This window comes from Chlorocebus sabaeus, chromosome 21, assembly GCF_047675955.1.
Source record: "Chlorocebus sabaeus isolate Y175 chromosome 21, mChlSab1.0.hap1, whole genome shotgun sequence".
Classification (NCBI taxonomy): domain Eukaryota; kingdom Metazoa; phylum Chordata; class Mammalia; order Primates; family Cercopithecidae; genus Chlorocebus; species Chlorocebus sabaeus.
The window spans coordinates 115543102-115566073 of NC_132924.1; positions in this window are offsets into that span (position 1 = coordinate 115543102).

Sequence of the window (22972 nt, forward strand, 5' to 3'; positions counted from 1 at the left end):
TAAAATATCTAGCCTATAATAGGAATCTAAATATCTTGATTCCCTTTGTTAATCTCAGACAGCCTCTTGCACCCTCGCCATGCACGAAGGCAGATTCAGACACATTCTGCCTAGAAATCTTAAGCTGAGAACTTAGAAGTCACAGAAGTGGAAATATATATGTCTGATGATTCTTTACATGAAATTAACTAAAGAATATAGCATACATATCTCCTCAGATATTTAAAAATCAATTTTATTAATATATAGATTATATAAACATTACACATTTTAAATGAACAGATCAGTGATTTTCGAGCAACATATGTGTATAGACCCTTCTAATCCCCACCCCTGTTAAGATGTCGAACATTTCCATCACGCAGAGGGTTTTCTCATTCCTCTCTGCAACGCCTCCCTCCATCCCTGACAACCAGTGATATTTATCACTAGAAAATAGTTTTGCTCAGGTATATTTTTAATGGAAATTTACAATCTCTAACTATTAAAACACTTCCTCTTCAGTACACAGGTAAATATTCAAGAGAGGGAGGTGCTCCTAAGGATTTTATGGCTATGCCCATCAATGATAGAATGCATAAACAAAATGTGACACATATACACCATGGAATACTATGCAGTCATAAAAAGAATGAGTTCATGTCCTTTGCAGGGACATAGATGAAGCAGGAAGCCATCATTCTCAGCAAACTAACACAGGAAGAGAAAACCAAACACCGCATGTTTTCACTTAGTGGGAGTTAAACAAAGAGAACACATGGACACAGGGAGGGGAACAAAACACACTGGAGCCTGTCGGAGGGTAGAGGGTGAGGGGAGGGAGAGCATTAAGGGGAATAACTAATGCCTGCAAAGCTTAAAGCCTAGATGATGGGTTGATGGGTGCAGCAAACCAGAGTAGCACATGTTTACCTATGTAACAAACCTGCACATTCTGCACATGTACCCCAAAACTTAAAGTAAAATTTAAAAAATTAGAAGAAAAGATTTTTATGGCTTTAGAAGGGTTTCAAACACTTCCAGAACCCTGAAAGATACCTGATCCATGTTAGGGATAATCCTGCCTGGAGACAGACAAAATGATGAAATGACATCATAAATCTTCCCAGCTGGAAGAGGCTGTTTCCACATAATTTGTTCATTCATTTTCATTATTTTTTCTCATACACTCATTCACTTAAATTATTTTATAATGATATTCTGACAAAAACTAACAATCTCCGAGAACATTATTTTGAGTTTCCATCGGACAATATTTAGCTCTGCTTCCTGAGCACATAGAGTAGACTGGGACCAAGCGCACCATGTGCAATGGTGACTCCATTGACAGATAATGTCACACTGAGAGAAGGGTTCTCTCTTCCTTGACCCCAAGTGTCCAACCCATAAAACGTGAGCCTTGAGTTAGGAAATTCTCCTTTCTGTTCTGGCACTGCCTGGGCACGAGGCTCTTTTGCTGTGTGTCTCTTTGTTTTCTGGACCGGAGAAATACTGACCACATATGTGGCATCCACTTATTGGTTTGTTGGACCCCAGCTTGCAGGTAAATAGTACCAGGTGGTCCTTTGCTGTGACTTTAACTTCTGTGTTCTTCACAGAACACAGTCCCATTGATGGGATCCAAAGTCCCACTGATACTGAGTGACCCAGACCCTGGTCATGTGCTTGTGCTAAAAAGGAAAACAGCACATGGGGAGGTGAGCAGAATATGAAACACAATTATGTACTCAGAACCAGCCATACAACTTATTAGCATCCCCTTTGTTCAAAAATTGGTAAGAATTTGAAGAACACGACAATGTTATCCTGACTGTGGTGTCCTAATAAGTGTGGGACTCTGTGCACCAAGATACGTTATTTGAGCTCCTTTTTATTTATTACTAAATTAATGGCAGGAATCCCGCACAAAGGGATACCCCCTACGAAACACGACAACTCAAATTAAAACAGAGCACTCTTCCTTATCCTAAAGTCTGCCCTCTCTCCCTGAGTCCCTCATGCATAAGGCCACCTTTGCGTCCATAGGACATGGGCAGTGCTGGGTGGCCACCATCGTCCACACATAGAAGGTAGTCAGCAGTGTGAGGTGGTTCTGCCTGCTGTGATCTCACCCCAGGCATGGAAATGAAGGGCCCTGGGAGGAGCTGAAGGTGCTCAGCTGGGTTTCTCAGGAGTCCCATCTGTCAGTGAATTGACAAGAAACAGAGCAAAACGACTCCTCCAATGTTGATAAGCCTGCCCCTGGGATTTGGATACTTGAAAACAGAGAAAACCAATATAGACAAAGGATTTTAAACCGGATTATGGTCAATTAAGCAAATTAGAAAAAGATACTTGAAGGAGTATTTGGGACACAGGAGTCAAAAACACCAGGAAGACATGAGGAGTTTCCCTAAGACTCTAGACTACAGCAGTATGTAGATAACTAACACTAGAATGTTAATTATATCATTGAAGAAATAAAATTTACATTGAATTACAAACTGTTTACAAAAGGTCATGAAAATCTTTTAGACTTGTTTCAATTCAGACATATGTGTTCTTCTCATTCTCAGCTGTTCACTGGTGCATTTATTTTGGATTTGACCATCTAGGGAAGAGGCGTGGCCTCTCCTGGCCTCTCCCTCCCTGGGGCCCAGGCAGGGAGAATGAGGTCTCAGAATGACTCCCTTGACAGTCCTGTTCCCGTTTCATCAATGCACAGACCCAGAAGACCCCTCCGTCATGCAGCATCTACCATGAGCATCAGCATCCTGTGCTGCGCAGCCTTTTGTCTCCTGTGGGCAGGTGGGTCCTGGGCAGGGCCCCTTGTGTGGATTTCAAGGCTCAGTGCCTTCCCACTAGGGCTGCAGCATCAGCTTTGCTCTCCTTCTCCGCAGGTCCAGTGAATGCTGGTGTCACTCAGACCCCAAAATTCCAGGTCCTGAAAACAGGACAGAGCATGACACTGCAGTGTGCCCAGGATATGAACCATGACTGCATGTACTGGTATCGACAAGACCCAGGCATGGGGCTGAGGCTGATTCATTACTCAGTTGGTAAAGGTAGTACTGACAAAGGAGAAGTCCCCGATGGCTACAATGTCACCAGATCAAGCACAGAGGATTTCACACTCAGACTGGAGTCGGCTGCTCCCTCCCAGACATCTGTGTACTTCTGTGCCAGCAGTTACTCCACAGCGTTACAAGGCTGCCTCCTCTCTGCACATAAAGCCAGGCAGGCTCTGCCCTCCTCCCTCACCCAAGACTCAGGGATGCCCTGGGCAGAGTTCTCTACACCAGGGTCCTTGGAGCCCCGAGTGACCCCAAGTGGCCCAGGCAGTATGAGCCTCGCTCTGTGCCAGGTGCCTCTGCAGGCAGTCTCAGCCAGGCCTGGACTGGTCCCAGGTCCTCAGATGTCTCTTTTGTTGCTCTGTCTGTTCTTTTCTCAGAGCTCTCCTTTTGGGGTGGGGTGAGGGCTTCCCCAGCTCCTACTTTTCTACTCATTATCCTGAGTCCGAGGCCACCTGGATAAAACAGGATGTGTATTTCAGATCCATCTAGACTCCCGTCTCTCTCTGGTGACCTTATTGCTTCCTCTCTCTAGGGTTTCCCCCAGCCCCCACCCTCACATTGTCTCTCTTGTGGCCCACCTTTCCCATCTGGGCAGTCACCCTCCAAGGCCTTGCTGGGTATCTCCTCCCCCCACTTCCCTGCCGCTCTCTACTGCAGCCATGAGGGGAGCCTCTCCTGTGCCTCCTTCATTCCTATCACAGAGACTTCAAAGCCCATTTCCTCCGCACTTGGCTGGAGGCTTCCTTTCTGCAGTGGCCAGCTCCTACCTGTCCTCCAGATGGCAGCGCAATCAGCCCCTCTTGTGGGAAGCACTCCCTCCCCTCCCAACTGAGATCAACTTTCCTCTCATAAGCTCTCATAGATTCATGTGTCTGTTAGTAACCTTTAGCACAGTTGGGCTTTTTCAGATACTTATCTGGTTATTTTTTAACTCCACCTAATTTTTAAGCCCATGGGAGCTAAGGCTGTGCCTGCTACTTTTACTAACATTTGTGTCTGGCATGTAGGGAGAACCATTTCACAAAGAATGGATGAGTGGATGACAGGCTGAGTGAGTGATGAGTGGGTGGATGAACCAATAATAAAAACATGCTACATCTACTGCAACCTGGCAGAGATCTAGCATTAAGTACAACAAATCCCACCCCTTTGATTGCTGGACTCAGGTCGGTCTTGGAAATTGATGGGGAATCACTATCATGGCGTCCACACCTGGCTCAAGGCTTCCTCTTGTGGCTGCAGCACCTGACCTCCTGCAGGTCTCTGTGCTCTCCTTCAGGGTCTTTCTCCACAACAAATCGAGACGGATCAGAGATCTACCTCTAGAATTCCATCCTTAAAGGTTGTTCCTTGAAATCACTTCTGGTAAGAAAATCTCCATTAAGTTTGCATCAATAAAACAGGGCTACTACAAGTTTGAGAGTGTAACAGATTTATGATCAGAATTAGACTTTATGCATATGTGGGAGGAGCTGAGGAAAAGAAGGTCTGGAGGAGAGAAGTCAGAAGTTGAGGGAGCCAGTCAGTAGCTAGGGCTTCTGGAGGTCTGGGCAGGACAGGCTTGAGCGGCAGGAACATGAGAGGATCAGAGCATGCCAGGCCATGCAGTGGCACCTTGAGCCGGGAGCACAGGAAAAGTCCAGGGAAACCTTCTTCTGGGGAAGCTGTACCCACTGTATGGGGCCCACCCCTGCAGGTTTACTTGCAAACACTGGGGGCAGCCTGGCTGCTGTTGGCCAGCATTTGGGAAGATGAACTGGATACAGGGTGCAGAAGGAACAGGACTTTCTAGGTCTGTTGGATGCCTCTGTATCCTCTGGTCACAGACTCTCACTGTCTGACCACAATGACCTGCCAAATATAATAATAGTGACTGCTTTTCATCTGTCTTCCAAATTTTACCAAATGTACCTTGACCATCTGTAACCCTGAATGGTAAGAGAAATGGCATTCTGGGAAAGGCAGGCTCTTGCCTTTGCAAAGTTGACTTAACACAGTCCAGCACAGGACGGAGATTAAGGCATTGGATCACACAACTGCCTCAACCTGCTGCAGTCGCTGGACTCTTCTCCGTGGACACCTGTGCTGCCCAGGTGAATGTGGACACAGTTTGTATGTAGATGTTCCAGACGCTGGCTACTATCTTTTCTTTTAATCCGGTGCCGGATATCTCCCTCCACCCAGAGGGTCTATATGTGTATGAGATTTATTTTAAAAAATTAGAAAACTTGAATTCTATTCTGAATCTTTTGTTGTGACTGTCCAGAGAGCATTTTTGACTCTACCAACCTATGTCGTGGGTGTATATAGCAGCCCAGAGTGCAGCAGACAGTTCTTGGGCCCGTACCTTTGCGAGTTAGACTGGAGATGCCTGTAAACATGACAGACTGCTGGTGTTGTTCACTGTCAGTCCAGGCCTCTCTGGAATGTCACAGACTACCATCGAACAAACAGATTCCCAGTAAGAAGAATATTAGGACATATTAGGAGATAGCAATGAGAAAATGTGAGCACATGCAACAAAAGATTGAAATGCAAACCCAAAGACTGGAAATTTTGGCATTATAAGATACGAAAGTTTGGAGAGCTACATTTAAATGAACATGAGGGAGAACTGAAACAAGGAAAAAGAGAATGTCTGAAACCATCAAGTAACTTTCACAAAAATTGTCAAATAATGTATCTAGGAATGCCTCACACACTCACCGAAAACAAAATGAAAAGTCAAACAGTTGATCAGCACCTCCTAAAGAGATTTTTAGTGATGTCAAAGATGGGTCTCCAGGAGTCATCTAGAATGCAGCACAGAAAATTAAAAGTGAACTATGAAAAGTTAAAGAACGGGGGGAAAAAATGGATGTTTCCCATATATTAGAATATGCATATTTTTCATAAATTCCCATTTTTTCTTGCATACAATTGCAGTTTCAAACAGGTAGATAGGTAGAATGTTATGAGGTGATATTTATGAGATGTTAGCTGACAATTCTTTAGAGGTGTTTAGGACCCAAATTCAGAGTTTCCAGAATCAAAATGAATGTCAAATAAGACAAATAGTCAAGTCATAGGGAAATTGTAGAACCTGAGGGACAAAGAGAAGATTTTGAAAGCAATCAGAAAAAAAGAGAAATACTGCCCACAAGGTTAGATGGAGAACAAGAGTAAGTCAAGATAGTGGTTAAAAATAACTATTAGCTCAATTGTCATTCTCCTTCTTTTAAGATGACATTGATTAAAAACAACTTTTATAAGTGGAATATGAAAAAAGACCGCTGTGAGTTTCTACCCAAGTATCTTTTCTGAATGACAGTTAACAAAGCTGAGAAATGATCCCAGAAGAAAGGCATGAGGGCAGTTCGTGAGGGAACCCATGTGATGGGGCGGCCCTGTTGGGCACATGTGACTGGGGGAATGGAGGAGTCTGGGGCATGGAAAGGGGATGGGATGGCAGAGGGGACCCTGACTTGGAGGAAAGACAATGAGCTCACCCCTTTGTGCCCTATGTTAGGGGCAGTGTTGGTGCATCCTACAGGACATGCCCAGCAGACAGAGGAGCGACTGTGGGATGAGAAGATGAACTCAGAGATGCAGCGTGAGGCCTCCGGGTACAGACAGCTCTGGAGCCCAAAGTGATGAGCCGTGCATTGATGTTAAAAAAGAAGGTTATAAATATTTAAGGCGTCACCCAAGCGTGTTCTAATATAAATGCTGTGACCCTGAGGTCCTGGGGATTGAGAGAGGAAGTGATGTCACTGTGGGAACTGCCCTGTGGGGACAAGGATGTCCGTCATCCTCTGCTCCTGCTCACAGTGACACTGATCTGGTAACGCCCCCATCCTGGCCTGACCCTGCCATGGGCACCAGGCTCCTCTGCTGGGTGGTCCTGGGTTTCCTAGGGACAGGTGAGTCCTCAGAACACCAAGTAGTTTCATTTTTTTTTCTGTGTGTAGGGGTGTGTGTGTGTGTGTGTGCGTGTGTGTGTGTGTGATGACTACAAATGTTTTCCTTATTCTGTTGCCAAATTCTACTTCCACAGATCACACAGACACTGGAGTCTCCCAGTCCCCAAGGTACAGAGTCACGAAGAGGGGACAGGATGTAGCTCTCAGGTGTGATCCAATTTCGGGTCATGATTATCTTTACTGGTACCAACAGGCCCCTGGGCAGGGCCCAGCGTTTCTGACTTACTTCCAGAATGATGCTCAACGAGACAAATCAGGGCTGCCCAATGATCGGTTCTCTGCAGAGAGACCTGAGGGATCCCTCTCTACTCTGAAGATCCAGCGCACACAGCAGGGGGACTCGGCTGTGTATCTCTGTGCCAGCAGCTTAGCCACAGTCTGGCACGGTGGCCTCCTTCCTGTTCACAAACTTCATCCTTCTCTCTCCTTGCAGCTACTAGAGACCCTTAGTAGAGGCCTCTCTTTCTTCCTCATTTTTCATGGGAAAGGAGTTGATTTGGACATCGGCTGTCTATTAGGTAGAAAGAGACCACAGATTCATTTCTGAAACACAGTGACTACAAATGTAGGTGGTGAAAACAATCACGGCCTGCTGCACTCTAGGAGTCCTCGGAACCAGCTCACTTCTTCAAGTCAGGAGTGGGTGTCTTAGCCTCAGCCTTCAGGGCAGACATGCATCTTCTATAGGTCTTGGAGGCTGCGGTGTTGCCCACATACTTGAGGTTGTCAAAAGCAGGAAACATGCCTCTTCTGCATATGTTGGGGCATCTGGAAGGTCTGAGGCTGCATCCCCAGGAACATCTTTCTTCTGAAGTCTCTTCTATTCCTGTCACCTTGAAAGTTTCTAAAACAAAATATCAAATCTCTCTACCTGTTTAAAATACAGGTCTTTGCAAATTTGTGGTCCTTATTGATAAATACAATTATGGTAACAATAAGATTGTATTTCTTCTGCCTACTTTAAGCCACATGTATCCTTTATTTTGTTTCCATTTGCCATTGCTGCTGTCCTGATAGACAGAAGCATGCATTCACCACTGCCCGTTCCCCCTGATTTCCTCAGGAAATCTAATTTTTAGACTCTGAGTGTTTTCATTGTTGTCCTACTCTTCTGATTTGAAATAATTTTCCTGAGTCCTTTAACTCAAGAAGTGTTTTATTTATAATATTGATTCTGTTCCTTTTTATTTTTCATATTATATATTGTTATATAGTAGTTGTTATAAATAGAAGTACAATGATTATATTGCAATAGAATCTTCCACCTGTCTGTGGGTGACGCTGCAGTTTGTATCTATGAAATCAAATGCACTGGTCACAGATCATGTGATTACGGATCATGGATTTCTGAGAGTCCTCGGCGACAGACCACTTCTCCAAGTCTGGGATCAGTGTCCCAGATGCAACCCTGAGAGAGGTGCCCTGAATCTTTCATAGCTAGGAGGGGCATCATTGCCTTCCTAAAGTCAATGATCAGAAATCGTCGTGGTACAGACACCAAATTTCTTTCCCCAGAGAATCATGGTCTCTGGGAAGGAGTTGCTCTGGACCCATTTTTTTATTGTGCCATCATGAAAACACTCCTTGCTCAGGTGCCCTGTATCTCTTGGGACTGAGTAAGTCCAGGGCACTGATGGGAATTCCTTGCCTTCGTAGACCTTCTCTCTAACTGCTGCCACCTTCCTCCACGTGAATCCTGAGACACCTGGTCCTAACAGTGGACAAGCTCTGACACTGAGGCTGAACAGTTTAGTCCACAGTTGTAAACGGTGCTGCAAGAACATGTAACAAAAGTGAGCAGGGCTTCCAATTTATACTGAGAACGAACATGCAAAAGGAGCAAAGGGCAGTTGTTACTAAGGAACAAATAGGAAGGAATAGGGATTCTGCTCGGATGAAATCATTCTGTTGTGTTAAGTTAAGCAGGAGAAACATTTCATTGCAATTACTTGAAGTCAAAGGCTGGCACTTCTGCAACCAACCAGCACAACTCTTTGCTCTGTGATCTCAGCAGCTTCAGAGGACTCAGAAATCCTTTCTCTGCACAAACGTCCCTTTGTTCATTCCAAGACGCAGATCACACACTCTGATCCTATCACGAAAATAAGGAGGTGTGCTATAGTTGCTGTTGCTTCATTTTTAGGCTGTTGAGTAGGAAGCATTGAAGAACTTTGAAAGCTTTGCTCTTGAGTCTAGGGATGTGCTGGACTCAGCTTGAATAACTCAGAAGAGCCAAATAGGCATACTCTTCCCAGCTTCCCAGCAGTGAAGCCATGTTGGCCGCTTGAAATCTGCCATGGTGGGGATGCTGGTACCACAGAAATTAGCAAATGCTACCAGCCATGCCCCCACCTTCACAGACACCCAGTTTAGCAGCACATCACTGGAGTATTTTCTGATGTCCCTGTTATGCCATGTCTTCTGGGGCCAAAAGGGCTCTGAATTCACCTCCCCTCTACTCTTGTTCTTGGATGCCATCATCTACTGGGGCCTCAATTGTTCCTATTTCTATTCAGCCTCCAAATTCTCTTTCTCAAGCATGCCAGTCTGGAACATGACAACTATTTTGAATGTAACTAAAGGTACCACTGAACCAGTTCATTATTTACAAGTTATCATTCCTCGCATGGAATATTCAGATTCTGGAATCACTGGGAACAGAAATAGGCAACCAGCATTTCTGGGTTGTGAACCACGTACAGCCCCACTATTCTTCTGTGGCAAGGACAGACTCTGTAACAAGGACTATTTTGCTTTGGAAACTTAGCAGCTCCACCCCAGTCAGGAATGACTCTGGTTTTACTTTAGGCTAAGAGGTCAGACGGATCACACCCTAAGTATTCTCCTCTCCAAGACTGAGTATGGCCACTCTCCATCTCAGTCCCTGGACGTTGTCCAGAGTTCCCTGAGTATCTCTGCTCTGGGGGCAGAATCACCAAGGCTCATCCTCGCCAGCTCCCCACAGACTCCAGCAGGATTTTTCTGCCAGGTGCAGGGCACAGGAATGGCTCTGCCTGTCTCTTAGTTAGAGGGAGGCCATGGAATGATGTTTATATAAGAGAGACTGGAATTCTGGGTCTCCTTTATAGTATTCGACAAAACTTTCTTTCTTTTTTTATTTTGCCATCTCACCAATGAGGAGAGCAATCCCTTAGTAGCTATATTGTTTTTGGCACTTAGGAAGATTTTTGTGCTTAAGTCACATTAAGAAATTGTGCCTTTTTTTCCTGTTCAGATATAAGCCAAGGCAGTGAAAGAAACAGCAATAATTTTGAAAGCAGTCACTTGTACATCCTATGATAAAGGTGTTAAGTTTCATTGCCCACAGCTAACTTTCAGTCTAGTGGAAATGAAAAGGCACAGTTAGCGGGCGTGGGAGCATGCTATGAGAGAGGTCGATGCCGATTGAGAAGTCTGTCTGAATCCCCAGTACTGTGGGATTGAAGGGTAGGCAGACTGTGCTCAACAAGGAGGGAGAGTGAGTTCATCCATGGGAACCTGAGGAGGAGCAAATCCCAGGGCCATCTAATTCAGGGTGCAGCAGCAAATCCTTGAAAAGGAAAATGGTCTAGTTCAGCTGCCACGGGAGACAGGAGAAAGCAAAGTCATCTAATCCACAGTTCCCTGGCTGATTTGCTTCCTTATCATAGTATTTTGCACCAGCGTGTCCTCATCTCCCGCTGCTCCTGTGCTTCTTTCAGAATCACCTCTTCCCTCTTTGGTGCTCACATCAGTGGATGTGCACAAGTTGATCATTTCCTGTAGCAGCCCCTCTGCTGGTTTTACTTATGTCCATCCTTATTTTGTACATTAAGTACGGCTCCTTCACCATTGCTTATTGCCTTGTAAGAGGTCTCGTTTTATATATTTCAATTTTACTTTTTATTAATAGACATTTGACTTCATCATTTGCTCGTCTATGCTTTTGGGATAGCATTGTCATTTTTGGAAGACATTTTTGTTTATCTTTAGTGATTCAGATTAAATAATCTCTTTATATTTCAACGTCTGTGTTTTCTTCCTATTTTAAACCAAATATTATTTCCCTTCATTCCTCTCATTCTGTTCCTCTTTCTTTAGATGGTAGTTTTAAGGGAGAAAAAGTTAGACTATAACTGGAGCTATGCGATAAGTTATTCAGAATGAGGGTGGGATATTAAGACTGGTAACTGGAAGCAATAGTCAGGGTTAGAACTAGTGTTGGGATGAGGGTTTAGGGAAGCTGCTCATAAAACCTGCAGGATGGCACTTCTGGAATATTCTGGCAGCTCACTCTGCAGACACTTCCCAGCATTCCTTGGGCCATTGCAGAAGAAACAATGATGAAACTTCACTTATTGACCACAAGATGGCACTGTGGTCCACTGGGATCTAAAGGGCTCTGGGGAGTCTGGGAGAGCAGTCTAGGAAGGAAAGGGTTAAGAAAAATTAGGGTTTGGATCCAATATTATGCAGATGTTGTAGCAGTTTTCAGTTATTGCCAGGTTACCTACAGCTATGCAAGAGGCGGGAAGTCCCTATAATCTTTAATGAGATCTGCAGTTGAAGAATGTTGGCTGGGCTCCCTTGGTGTCAGAGGCAGGTGCAAAGGAGCAACTGCCTCAGAGGAACAGGGGAAAGCTAGAGATAGGCTGTGCCCTGAGCTCAGTGCATCTCTGCTGCATCTCATCTTCCCTGCAGGTCTCGCCAGGCAACAGCTTTAACCTGCTTGAGCTATCTGGGATTCTACAAGTTTATAAGTAATACAACTTGGTTGAGATTCCATTGGAAACCAAGTACGTGTTCTCTGGAAGACAAAAAGTATTGATAACAAGTTCTAAAACACCTAAGTAAACAAACTACTGAAGGAAAATGTTAGTAGATGTACCAAACTATGCATTAGACCTGAAGCTAATTGACTAGTAGAATTATTGAAAAGAGACTACAACTTTAAATAAGACTCTACTAAGCATTTCTGGGCATAGAGCAGTGTTTGAGTCCTTTCAGGGTAGATTAAGGGAGGAATTCAGTTATTATCTTGACCTTGGCTTGGATTAAAATCCATGAGCTCCTCATTTCATTTTCTTGTAAAATATTGCAGAATAATATTGAGCAAACATTTCATTTTTCTCCGGCCTGTTTAGCACTTACAGGTAAAGCGGACACCTAGAGGCAAGGTTTCTTTAGTTGGCATCTATTAACTGCAGGACTGGGAGGTCCATAGCTGGGCTCTACAGGGAGTGCAAACCCCATGTGTCTGTGCTATGCCCAACTCCCCTCTGTGAAGCTGACAAAGGGGGAGGGCTGGGTTACCCAGGACCCCACTTACAAAGAGGGGAACAGACTGTTTGCTTGGCAAAAAAAAAAAAATCAATTCATCAGTTGACCAACCTCTCGAAATTCAAAATGAAAGGCTTAATTGTAAGACTGATGAATGCCAAATTTCCCAAGTTATGAAATGTATAGCAGCTAATGGTTCTCGGAATGATTTCAACAGCATATGAAGATATTTTTAGAAAGTTTTTGTTTGTCTACAGCTTTCCTTGATATTGATCCTCAGTTGTTTCTCAGCCCACTTGTCAGTTGAGCTTAATGTGATGCCAAATTTCAATGTTGCCTATTTCAGTCACTGAGCACTTCTCACAATCTCCAATCTTACACAGATATGTATGCTTCTGTCTTTTCTCATTTTTGTGTGATTCATTTTTAAATTGGGCTGTGCAAAATACAAGCATACATTTGTAAATGACTCTCTTCTTTTATGCAATTTAGCTGTTTACTTTTTAGTAACACTTTTTATTAAGGTATAATTAACAGAGAGTAAAACACAAATATTAATACAAGGACATCCTGGTACATTTTGACAAATGCATATGCCAGTGTAACAGTAACTGAAATGATTATAAAAAAATTTCCATCACTCAGGAAAGTGTCCTCATGCTCCTTTCCAATCAATTTCTATCCCAGAGATATAAACTTTTGTTATTTTTATCACCATTGACTAGCTTTGTCTATTGCTGAGCTTCATATAAATGGAATCACATAATATTTTTATTGATTTATTTCCCCCAAAATTAGAGTTTCTGAAGTGCATTCATATTGTAGTATCAGTAGGTCATTCTCTCTTATGACTAATATTCCATAGCATAAATATACCACAGCTTGTTGATCCATGCTCCTGCTGATGGAGATCCATGTTACTCCTGTCTTCAACTATTAGGAATAAAGTTGTTGTGAACATTCTCATAGAATTCTGTCTTGTGGACACATGTGTTCTTTTTTTTCTTTGAGGTATAGCCTTAAGAGTAGAAATACTGACTCACAGTTCAGATGCGTGTGCTATGCTTGCGTGTCCCCAAGAGAGCTCATGTTGAAATTTGTCAACGTAATGGTATTGGGAGGTGGGACAGTTATGACAAGTTCATGAGGGATCTACCCTCAGAAAGAGATCGATGCCCTTATTGCCTTATTGCAGGAGTGAATTAGTTGTCTTGGGAATGGTCTTCTGATAAAAGGGATGAATTCAGTCATTTTCTCTGTCTTGTGTGCTTGCTTATCCTTCCTTCTGCCTTGGATAACAGCAGGAGGAAAGAAATTGAAAGAAAACATGGTGCTGAGAGTGAGGCTATTGCTATAACAAGTACCTGAAAATGTAGAGGCAGCTTTGGCTAATGGGAACTGGGTAATGGATAGAGGTTGGAATAATTCAGAGAAGCAGACTAGCAAAAGGCTAGATTGCTGATACCGAGCATTAAGGGCAATTCTGGTGAAGGCTCAGTGGGAAATGAGGGACGAGGTATCGGAAATTGACATAAATGCCATCTTTGTTGTAAGTAGCAAAAACCTTCGCAAAATTATGTCCTGTTCTAGGACTTTATGGAATATAAAAATTATGAGCCATTAGCTAGGATATCTGCTGAAAGAAATATCTAAGCGGCTAAGCATTCAGGCTCCTGTGTGACTACTTCCAGGCACCAGGAATTTTAACCCAGCAAGAAGGGAGCCAAGGAAATAGATTTTGCAAACCAGTACAGATGGTGACCCTACCTCCCTCTGCTATCCTGACCCCCATAAGCCAAACTCACTCTGGAGTTAGAGAAAAGGGGAGACAGTTAACATGATACACTGGGGTCAGCTTCTGAAGGCAGGGTGGATCTGGAGGGATTAATATAAACTGTCCAGAGCCCTACATATAGGATGGCATTGAGGGTGCTGAGTCCCAAGCTGGCTACATCTGTGCTGTGAGCTGATAAGGTCCTAGAATAATTTCTGGGGAATCTGTACTCTTGATAATTTACAGACAACCCAGGTCTGCTTTGGATCTGATCAGACAGACTAAATCTTGGGGACTCTGAACCACTGGTCACTGATGGAAGGGGCTGGGAATGCTGTCTGGGACAGGAAAATATCATAAGAAACATTGGTGTGAATCTAGCATCAGAAAGATGTTGTGAGGACAGCCAGGAAGAGCTGGAACCTGAGGTTTAATCACAGGCTCCTCACCCTCCACTGATGGGCAGGTGTGTGAGCTCCAGCATGGAGCACCACAGCACTAGGTCAGAGGACGGTGACAGGGCAATTGGGCAGCCTGTGAGCTGGGGCAGTGTAGGCAGAGGAGCAACTGTATCATCGCAGAAGCTTCTGCCTTCACCCATCCCTCCAGCTCTGCAGGACAGGTAGAGAGCACAGCATCTGTGGAGCACTAGACCTAAGGAAGGCTGTACTGGGAGGACACAGGACAGTGACATCACAGGATATCCCTCCCATCAGGAAAATCAAGGACCAGAACTCGCTCAGCTCTTCCCCAGCAGGACCAAGCCCTGCGTCAGGTGCAGTGCTGCCTGCCCCACTGTGCCATGGGCCCCGGGCTCCTCTGCTGGGCACTGCTCTGTCTCCTGGGAGCAGGTGAGTCCTGTGCACTGGACAGCAGCCCCATTCTCAGCTTTCCCACCCCTGTGTCCTCCACTTTACCTTGGGGAGGGCCTCCAGGCTGTCTCTTGGCTCATCCTCCATCTCCTTTTCCCACAGGCCCAGTGCAGGCTGGAGTCACCCAAAGTCCCACACACCTGATCAAAACGAGAGGACAGCAAGTAACTCTGAGATGTTCTCCTATCTCTGGGCACAGCAGTGTGTACTGGTACCAACAGGCCCTGGGTCAGGGCCTCCAGTTCATCCTTTCGTATGATGAGGAAGAAGAGAGAGACAGAGGAACCTTCCCTCACAGATTCTCAGGTCACCAGTTCCCTAACTATAGCTCTGAGCTGAATGTGAACGCCTCGGAGGTGGGGGACTCAGCCCTGTATCTCTGTGCCAGCAGCTTGGCACAGCCTGGTAGAGTCACTGACATTCTGTATATAAACTTCCTGCCTTAGCTTTGACTTGAGAGCTGCAGGCCCCACCAGGTTTCACTCATTAAAGGGAAGCTTTTAGTTGTTTGGAAGGCATGTCTTGTGTGCTACTGAGCGCAGAGCTCTCCCAACCAACAGAGTATGAGGTTCCTGTGCCCTGAGTGCGCCTGCTTCTCTGCTGCATCTTCTTGCAGCTTGTTATTTACTGGGTAACTTCAGTGGAAGAGTGACTGCTGAGCCCCAGATGTGTGCTAGATTTTTGTATATGTTATATAGATTAAAGGTTTTCCACAATCTTGCAGATCAAACGTTCTTATTCTTTCTTTGCAGATGGGAGGCTCAGGGACAGAGTCATTTTCGCCAGTGTCTCCGGGCTTATAAGCATCAGAAGTGGGAAACAAACTAGTCCATACATTTTCCACCTACCCCCCTGTTCCATCATCACCTTCTCTGTCCTGGTCAGTAAGTCAGAGTCCTCACACTGCCCTCTAGTGACCAGCAGGGTGGCAGTAGAGTCTCAGATGTCTTCTGGGGTCATTACTATGGCCTCTTCATTAGCAACTTTGAGAAATGTTGCATTTCACACTATTTTTTTAATCATTCATATGCATTCCTTCTGTACTTTCCCAGTCTGTAGCTTATATTTTCATTTTTATGGTGTTTTTTGATGCACAAGAGTTTAATTTAATGCAACAAAAACTAAAAACAATTTTGTTTGTGTGTAGACAAAAACTCCTTTCTCATATAAATGTCTAAACGTATTTTTCTTAATTTGTTCTAGTGAAATTTAAGTTTGGCTTTTCACCACTAAGAATAAATGTACCTGAAATATATTTCATGTAAGAAATAACATAGAGACCTAGGAATGGGAGGGAAGGACATATGTTCAGTGAAGAAGCAAAAGCCTGTCAAAAAGATCCCAAAATGGACACCCTGAGCCGACAGTGGAGAGGCAGGTGGAGGACAAATGATCACGAACCTTGTCAGGCTGTTGTCTGTTAGAAGAAAGGCAGCCAGGAGCAGAGACCACATGGGCGAAGGTTTATGGCTGGACTGTAGTTTGAAGGTTGCAGCAGGTAGAGGGAGGAATAGCAGGCAGAGGGCAGAGTCACTGGCTGGCAGGGGAAGTGACATCACCAGTGACTCTACTGACATCCAGGTATTATGTCCCCAACACACAAATTTTAAAAACTCTCACAATCTGTCCCTTTTTCCCTGGCCCTACCATGGCTACCAGACTCCTTAGTGGTGTGGCCTTTTTTTTCCTGGGGGCAGGTGAGTCCCCTAAAGCCTTTTCCTTGGTTCACCATATCCTAGTCTAAGCCTTTACCTCAAGTTTACATTACTGGGGTGCTTCCTTGGGCACGTAACTTCCTTCTCTCATAGACTTCACCGTTGCTGAAATACCTGATGCCAAGATACCAGACAACAAAGGCAGGACACGAAGTGACATGGAGATGCCTGAGACTGCCATCTATGAATACACGTGCAGGTGTTAATAGGAGCCAAAGCTGGTGTACAGCTGATTCGTGCCAGCACACACTACAGAGAAATCCCTTAATGTCTGTGACTTTCTCTCAAAGCCAAATATGTGGCTTTGGTGTTGGATAGCCTCTCCCAGACCTCTGTGCCCTCCTGTACCAGCCTTCACCCCACAGCCACCTTCTTCTGCACATAGAAGATATAGGTGGACTTGTCTTTATGAGACCATGATCTGGGCAGTGGAAGACATTGTTCCATAGGCATCTCCCCAACACTTCCCAGGCTGGGGCCCTCAGAGCTCTCAGCAGCTCTGTGCATATGAAACTCTGCCCTGTGCTGAGCTTCTCTCTCAGACCATTCTTAGCTGGACGAAGGAATGCACATCACCATGATGTAAGTAGGTGCAGCTTCTCTTCCAGGCCCCTCCTGCAGCTCTGCCCTCAGAAGTCCTCTTCCTCAGTTGCTCTCAAAAAGGAAAGTTCATTTGAAATTGTATATTTGCAGACAGCATTGACAACACAGGTCTATGTGCGTCCAATCCCACCTTCCATTGGTAACCAGTATTAATACTCTGGTGTGCTTCTTTTCATCCTCTTTTCTGTGTTCATGCATACCTTTCTACCCAAGTACACCTACAGAAAATGGTTTCACCTGTACACTTTCCCAGTCACATGCATACTCTTTTCTGTTAATATACCTTGGTCTCTATTGTTTCAGATTGGTCAATATAGATCTAACTTGCTCCTATTTGCTGCTTCATATTGCACAATGAGGGTAGACAGGTACATTCATGCTGTATGGTCTGATTCCTAAATTCTGCCAGATCTTCTCTAAAGTGACTGAATGGCCTCTTTAGGCTTCCAGGTTCTCCTTGCCCCAACAACCAGTTGATGATTCCAGCTTTTCCATCACTTTTAGTCCTAGCAGGTTTGAGAGCTCTATCAGTTTCTCCTGCATGAGGATACAGGGAGGGATAAAAGGATAGATATTTATCCAAACCTACCAGAGACTACACAGTATCTCAGTTAATCCTCATAAAGCATGGAGAGGAATGTTAGTCTTGTTTTAGAGATGAGTCTAGATGAGGCTGGAGTCCAGGAAGGTTAGTGAATGCCTTGCCCATGATCTCAGAGTTAATAAATGGTGGAGCCACATGAAGCGCAATCGGCTTGCTTCCAAGAGGAATTCACAGAGGGGTCACTGGAATTTGAGGGAGGGGAAGTCTAGAACCATCTGGGGTTGTCTTCAGATCAGACGCCAGGGGGCAGGAGAGTCCATGTACCCTGGAGCACTGCAGGTACAAGCATCATGGTGTTGGCAGTGGGGAGGTAACAGAGTGGGTAAGCAGTTAGTGGCCTGGAACCAGAAGATCTGAGCTTTGAGAAAATTATTCCCATCACAAGATGTAGCAGAGACACTGATGTGGATACACTAGGCCAGGGAGCTCTGTGAGGAGCTGTTGTTAACATGAGGGAGCGAGGAGAAGCAACTACGTGGTAACTTCCTATATGTGAAATGTAGAGGAATACAATGTTAAGTGGAATACCATCTGATTTTAGTCAGTTTTGCTTTGTAAGTAGTTGGAAGGTGGGATTATTTATTTTTGAGGTTAAGGAAACATCTATAAGGCTCCTTTACCTTATGAAGGCTGGTGGCAACGGGAAAAATGGCAGGACCAATGGAGTCACAGTTTGTTTAATAAATAACTCAGAGTTCAAAGAGAGACTCTCATGGGCCAGAAATTGGTAAATGTTCCTACATTCTAAAATTATGAGGGTCTTATTTTCTTTGAATCAGCAGAGAAGGAAGCACAGGCAGTGGGGAGGGACAGTTGGGAGCATGGCAGAGTGGCCACAGAATGTCAAAGACAAAGGACATGTAATATCAAATTCTAAGCTGTGAAGTTATGATGCTATTCTCCTTCTCCTAATGGTTTTTTTTTTAGGTCTCAGCACAGATGCACACTGAGGGAATAATTTCTTTGAAAATTAAGGACACAGAGCTCTGTTAAGTATTAACAAGTCCACCTTACAAAGCACACCTGGAAATGGAAACAAGATTATTTCTAAGGTGTTTTCTACTCTAAGAGTCTCTAACTTGTTCTCAAGGTGAGAGGTGAGGAAGGCGGGGTGTTAATCCACATGTGATGAGTACCGTGACGCTCTACAATGAAGCATATAGTTCTGAGTGTGAATCAGAGCCCTAAGAAGAATAATGCCCTTTATGTTGTTTTGCCCTGTGCCATCCCAAACCACCCCACCCATAATTAAGCAGCCACGGAAATGAGGGGACCCAGAAGGAATCAAACCGTGCTGCTTGGTTCAGTAGACAGAGAGACCTGCGGGAAGGATGTGGCTGGGTTGAGAAGAAGATGATGAGCTCAGACAATAGACAAGGAGAAACACTAGGGGAAAGCTTGTGAAACCCTGGAGGAATCACAAGATATGTTATTTGAGCTCCTTTTTATTTATTAGTAAATATTATTTATTACTAAATTAATGGCAGGAATCCTGCACAAGGATATTCCCTACGAAACATGACATCGCAAATAAAAACAGAGCACTCTTCCTCGCCCTCAAGCCTGCCCTCTCTCCCCAATCCCTCATGCATCAGGCCACCTTTGTGCCCACAGATCATGGGCAGCACTGGGTGGTCATCATCGTCCACACAGAGAGGGCAGTCAGCAGCGTGAGGTGGTTCTGCCTGCTGGGGTCTCACCCCAGGCATGGAAAGCAAGAGCCCTGGGTTGACCTGAAGGTGTCAGGAGTCCCATCTATCAGTGAATGGACAAGAAACAGAGCAAAACGACTCCTCCAATGTTGATGAGCCTGCCCCTGGGATTTGGAAACTTGATAACAGAGAAAACTAATATAGACAAAGGATTTTAAACAGGATTAAGGTCAATTAAGCAAATTAGAAAAGGATACTTGAAGGAGTATTTGGGACACAGGAGTCAAAAACACCAGGAAGACATGAGGAGTTTCCCTAAGACTCTAGACTACAGCACTATGTAGATAACTAACACTAGAATGTTAATTATACCATTGAAGAAATAAAACGAACATTGAATTTCAAACTGTTTACAAAAGGTCATGAAAATCTTGGAGACTTGTTTCAATTCAGACAAATGTGTCCTTCTCATTCTCGGCTGTTTACTGGTGCGTTGATTTTGGATTTGACCAACTGGGGAAGAGGCGTGGCCTCTCCTGACAGGAAGGCTCTGGGGCCCAGGCAGGGAGAATGACGTCTCAGAATGACTGCCTTGACAGTCCTGTTCCCCTTTTATCAACACACAGACCCAGAAGACCCCTCCATCCTGCAGCACCTGCCATGAGCATCAGGCTCCTGTGCTGTGCGGCCTTTTCTCTCCTGTGGGCAGGTGGGTCCTGGGCAGGGCCCCTTGCATGGATTTCAAGGCCCAGCACCTTCCCGTTGGGGCTGCAGCATCAGCTTTGTCCTTCTCTGCAGGTCTAGTGAATGCTGGTGTCACTCAGACCCCAAAATTCCAAATCCTGAAGACAGGACAGAGCATGACACAGCAGTGTGCCCAGGATATGAACCATGACTCCAATTACTGGTATCGACAAGACCCAGGCATGGGGCTGAGGCTGATTCGTTACTCAGTTGCTGCTGGTGTCACTGACAAGGGAGAAGTCCCCAGTGGCTACAATGTCTCCAGATTAAACACAGAGGATTTCCCGCTCAGGCTGGAGTCAGCTGCTCCCTCCCAGACATCTGTGTACTTCTGTGCCAGCAGTTACTCCCCAACGCTGCAAGGCCGTCTCCTCTCTGCACATAAAAGCAGGGCGGCTCTGCCCTCCTCCCCCACCCAAAACTCAGGGATGACCTGGGCAAAATTTTCTGCACCAGGAACCTTGGAACCCCAAGTGGCCCAGACAGCATGAGCTCGCTCTGTGCCAGGTGCCTCTGCAGGCAGTCTCAGCCAGGCCTGGACTGGTCCCAGGTCCTCAGATGTCTCCTTTGTTGCTCTCTCTGATCTTTCCTCAGAGCTATGATTTTGGGTTGGGACCGGGGCTTCCCCAGCTCCTACTTTTGTACTCATCATCCTGAGTCTGAGGCCCCCAGGATGAAACAGCATTTATATTTCAGATCCAGCTAGACTCCTGTCTCTCCCTGGTGAGCGTGTTGCTTCCTGTCTCTAGGGTTTCTCCCAGCCCCCACCCTCACGTGGTCTCTCCTGTAACCCACCTTTCCCATCTGGGCAGTCATCCTCCACGGCCCTGCTGGATTTTTCCTCCCCCCACCTCCTTGCCCCTCTCTACTGCAGCCATGAGGGGAACCCCTCTTCTGTGCCTCCTTCCTTCCAATCACAGAGTCTTCAGCGGCCATTTCCTCTGCCCTGGGCTGGAACCTTCCTTCCTCTAGTGGCCAGCTCCTACCTGTGCTTCAGATCTCAGCATGATCAGCCCTCCTGCGGGAAGCACTCCCTCCCCTCCCAGCTGAGATCAACTTTCCTCTCCTAAGCTCTCATAGAATCATATATCTGTTACTAACCTTTAGCACCGTTGGGCTTTCTCAGATACTTGTCTGATTATTTTTGTGCTCCACCCATTTTTAAAATTTTCTTTTGATTTCTTTCCTTTCTTTCCTTTCATTTTTTCTTTTACTTTTCTTTTCTTTTCTTTCTTTTTCTTTTCTTTTCTTTTTTTTTTTTTTTTTTTTTTTTTTTTTTGAGACAGAGTCTCGCTCTTTTGCCAGGCTAGAGTGCAGTGGTGTGCTCAGCTCACTGCAACCTTCGACTCTCTGGTTCAAGCAATTCTGCCTCAGCCTCCTGAGTAGCTGGGATTACAGGCACGCACCACCAGAATCAGCTAATTCTTGTCTGTATCTTTAGTAGAGACGAGGTTTCACCATGTTGGCCAGGATGGTGTCAATCTCTGGGCCTCATGATCTGCCCATCTCGGCCTCCTAAAGTGCTGGGATATAGGCATGAGCCACCACGCCTGGCCTCTCCACCCAATTTTTAAGCCCATGAGAGCTAAAGCGGTGCTTGCTGCATTTACCAACATCGGTGCCTGGCATGTGGGGAGACCCATTTCACAGAGAATGGATGAGTGAATGACAGGGTGAGTGAGTGATGAGTGGGTGGACGAACAAATAGCAGGAACATGCTACATCTACTGTAACCTGGCAGAGATCTAGCATTAAGTACAAGAAAACCCACCCCTTTGACTGCTGGCCAAGGTTGGTCTTGGAAATTGATGGGGAACCACCATCATGGTGGCCTCACCTGGGTCAAGGCTTCCTCTTGTGGTTGTAGCACAAGACCCCACAACAAATCGAGACGGATCAGAGATCCACTTCTAGAATACCATCCTTAAAGGTTGTTCCTCGAAACCACTTCTTGTAAGAAAATCTCCATTAGGTTTACATCAATAAAACAGGGCCACTACAAATTGGACAGTTTAATGTATTTATGATCAGAATTAGACTTTATGCATATGTGGGAGGAGCTGAGGAAGAGAAGGTCTGAAGGAGAGAAGTCAGAAGGTGAGGGAGCCAGTCAGCAGCCAGGGCTCCTGGAGCTCTGGACAGGACAGGCTGGAGGGTCAGGGACATGGGGGGATCAGAGCATGCCAGGCCATGAAGTGGGACCTTGAGCTGGGAGGACAGGAAAAGTCCAAGGAAATCTGTTTCTGGGGAAGCTGTTTCCTCTGTGTGGGGCCCACCCCTGCAGGTTTACTGCCAAACACTGGGGGCAGCCTGGCTGCTCTTGGTCAGCATTTGGGAAGATGAACTGGACACAGGGTGCAGAAGGAATAGGACTTCCTAGGTCTGTTGGATGCCTCTGTGTTTGCTGGTCACTGACTCTCACTCTATGACCACAATGACCGGCCAAGTATAATAGTGCCTGTTTTACATCTATCTAAAAATTTTTACCAAATGTATCTTTGACCATCTCTAACCCAGAATAAGAGAAATGGCATTCTTGTCTTGCCTTTGCAAAGTTGATTTAACACAATCCAGCACAGGAGGATTCTCCCAGATTAAGGCATCAAATCACACAACTGTCTCAACCTTCCACAGTCCCCAGACTCCTCTCTGGGGGACACGTGTGCTGCCCAGGTGAATGTGGACACAATTTGTATGTAGATGTTCCAGACACTGGCTACTAACTTTTTTTTAA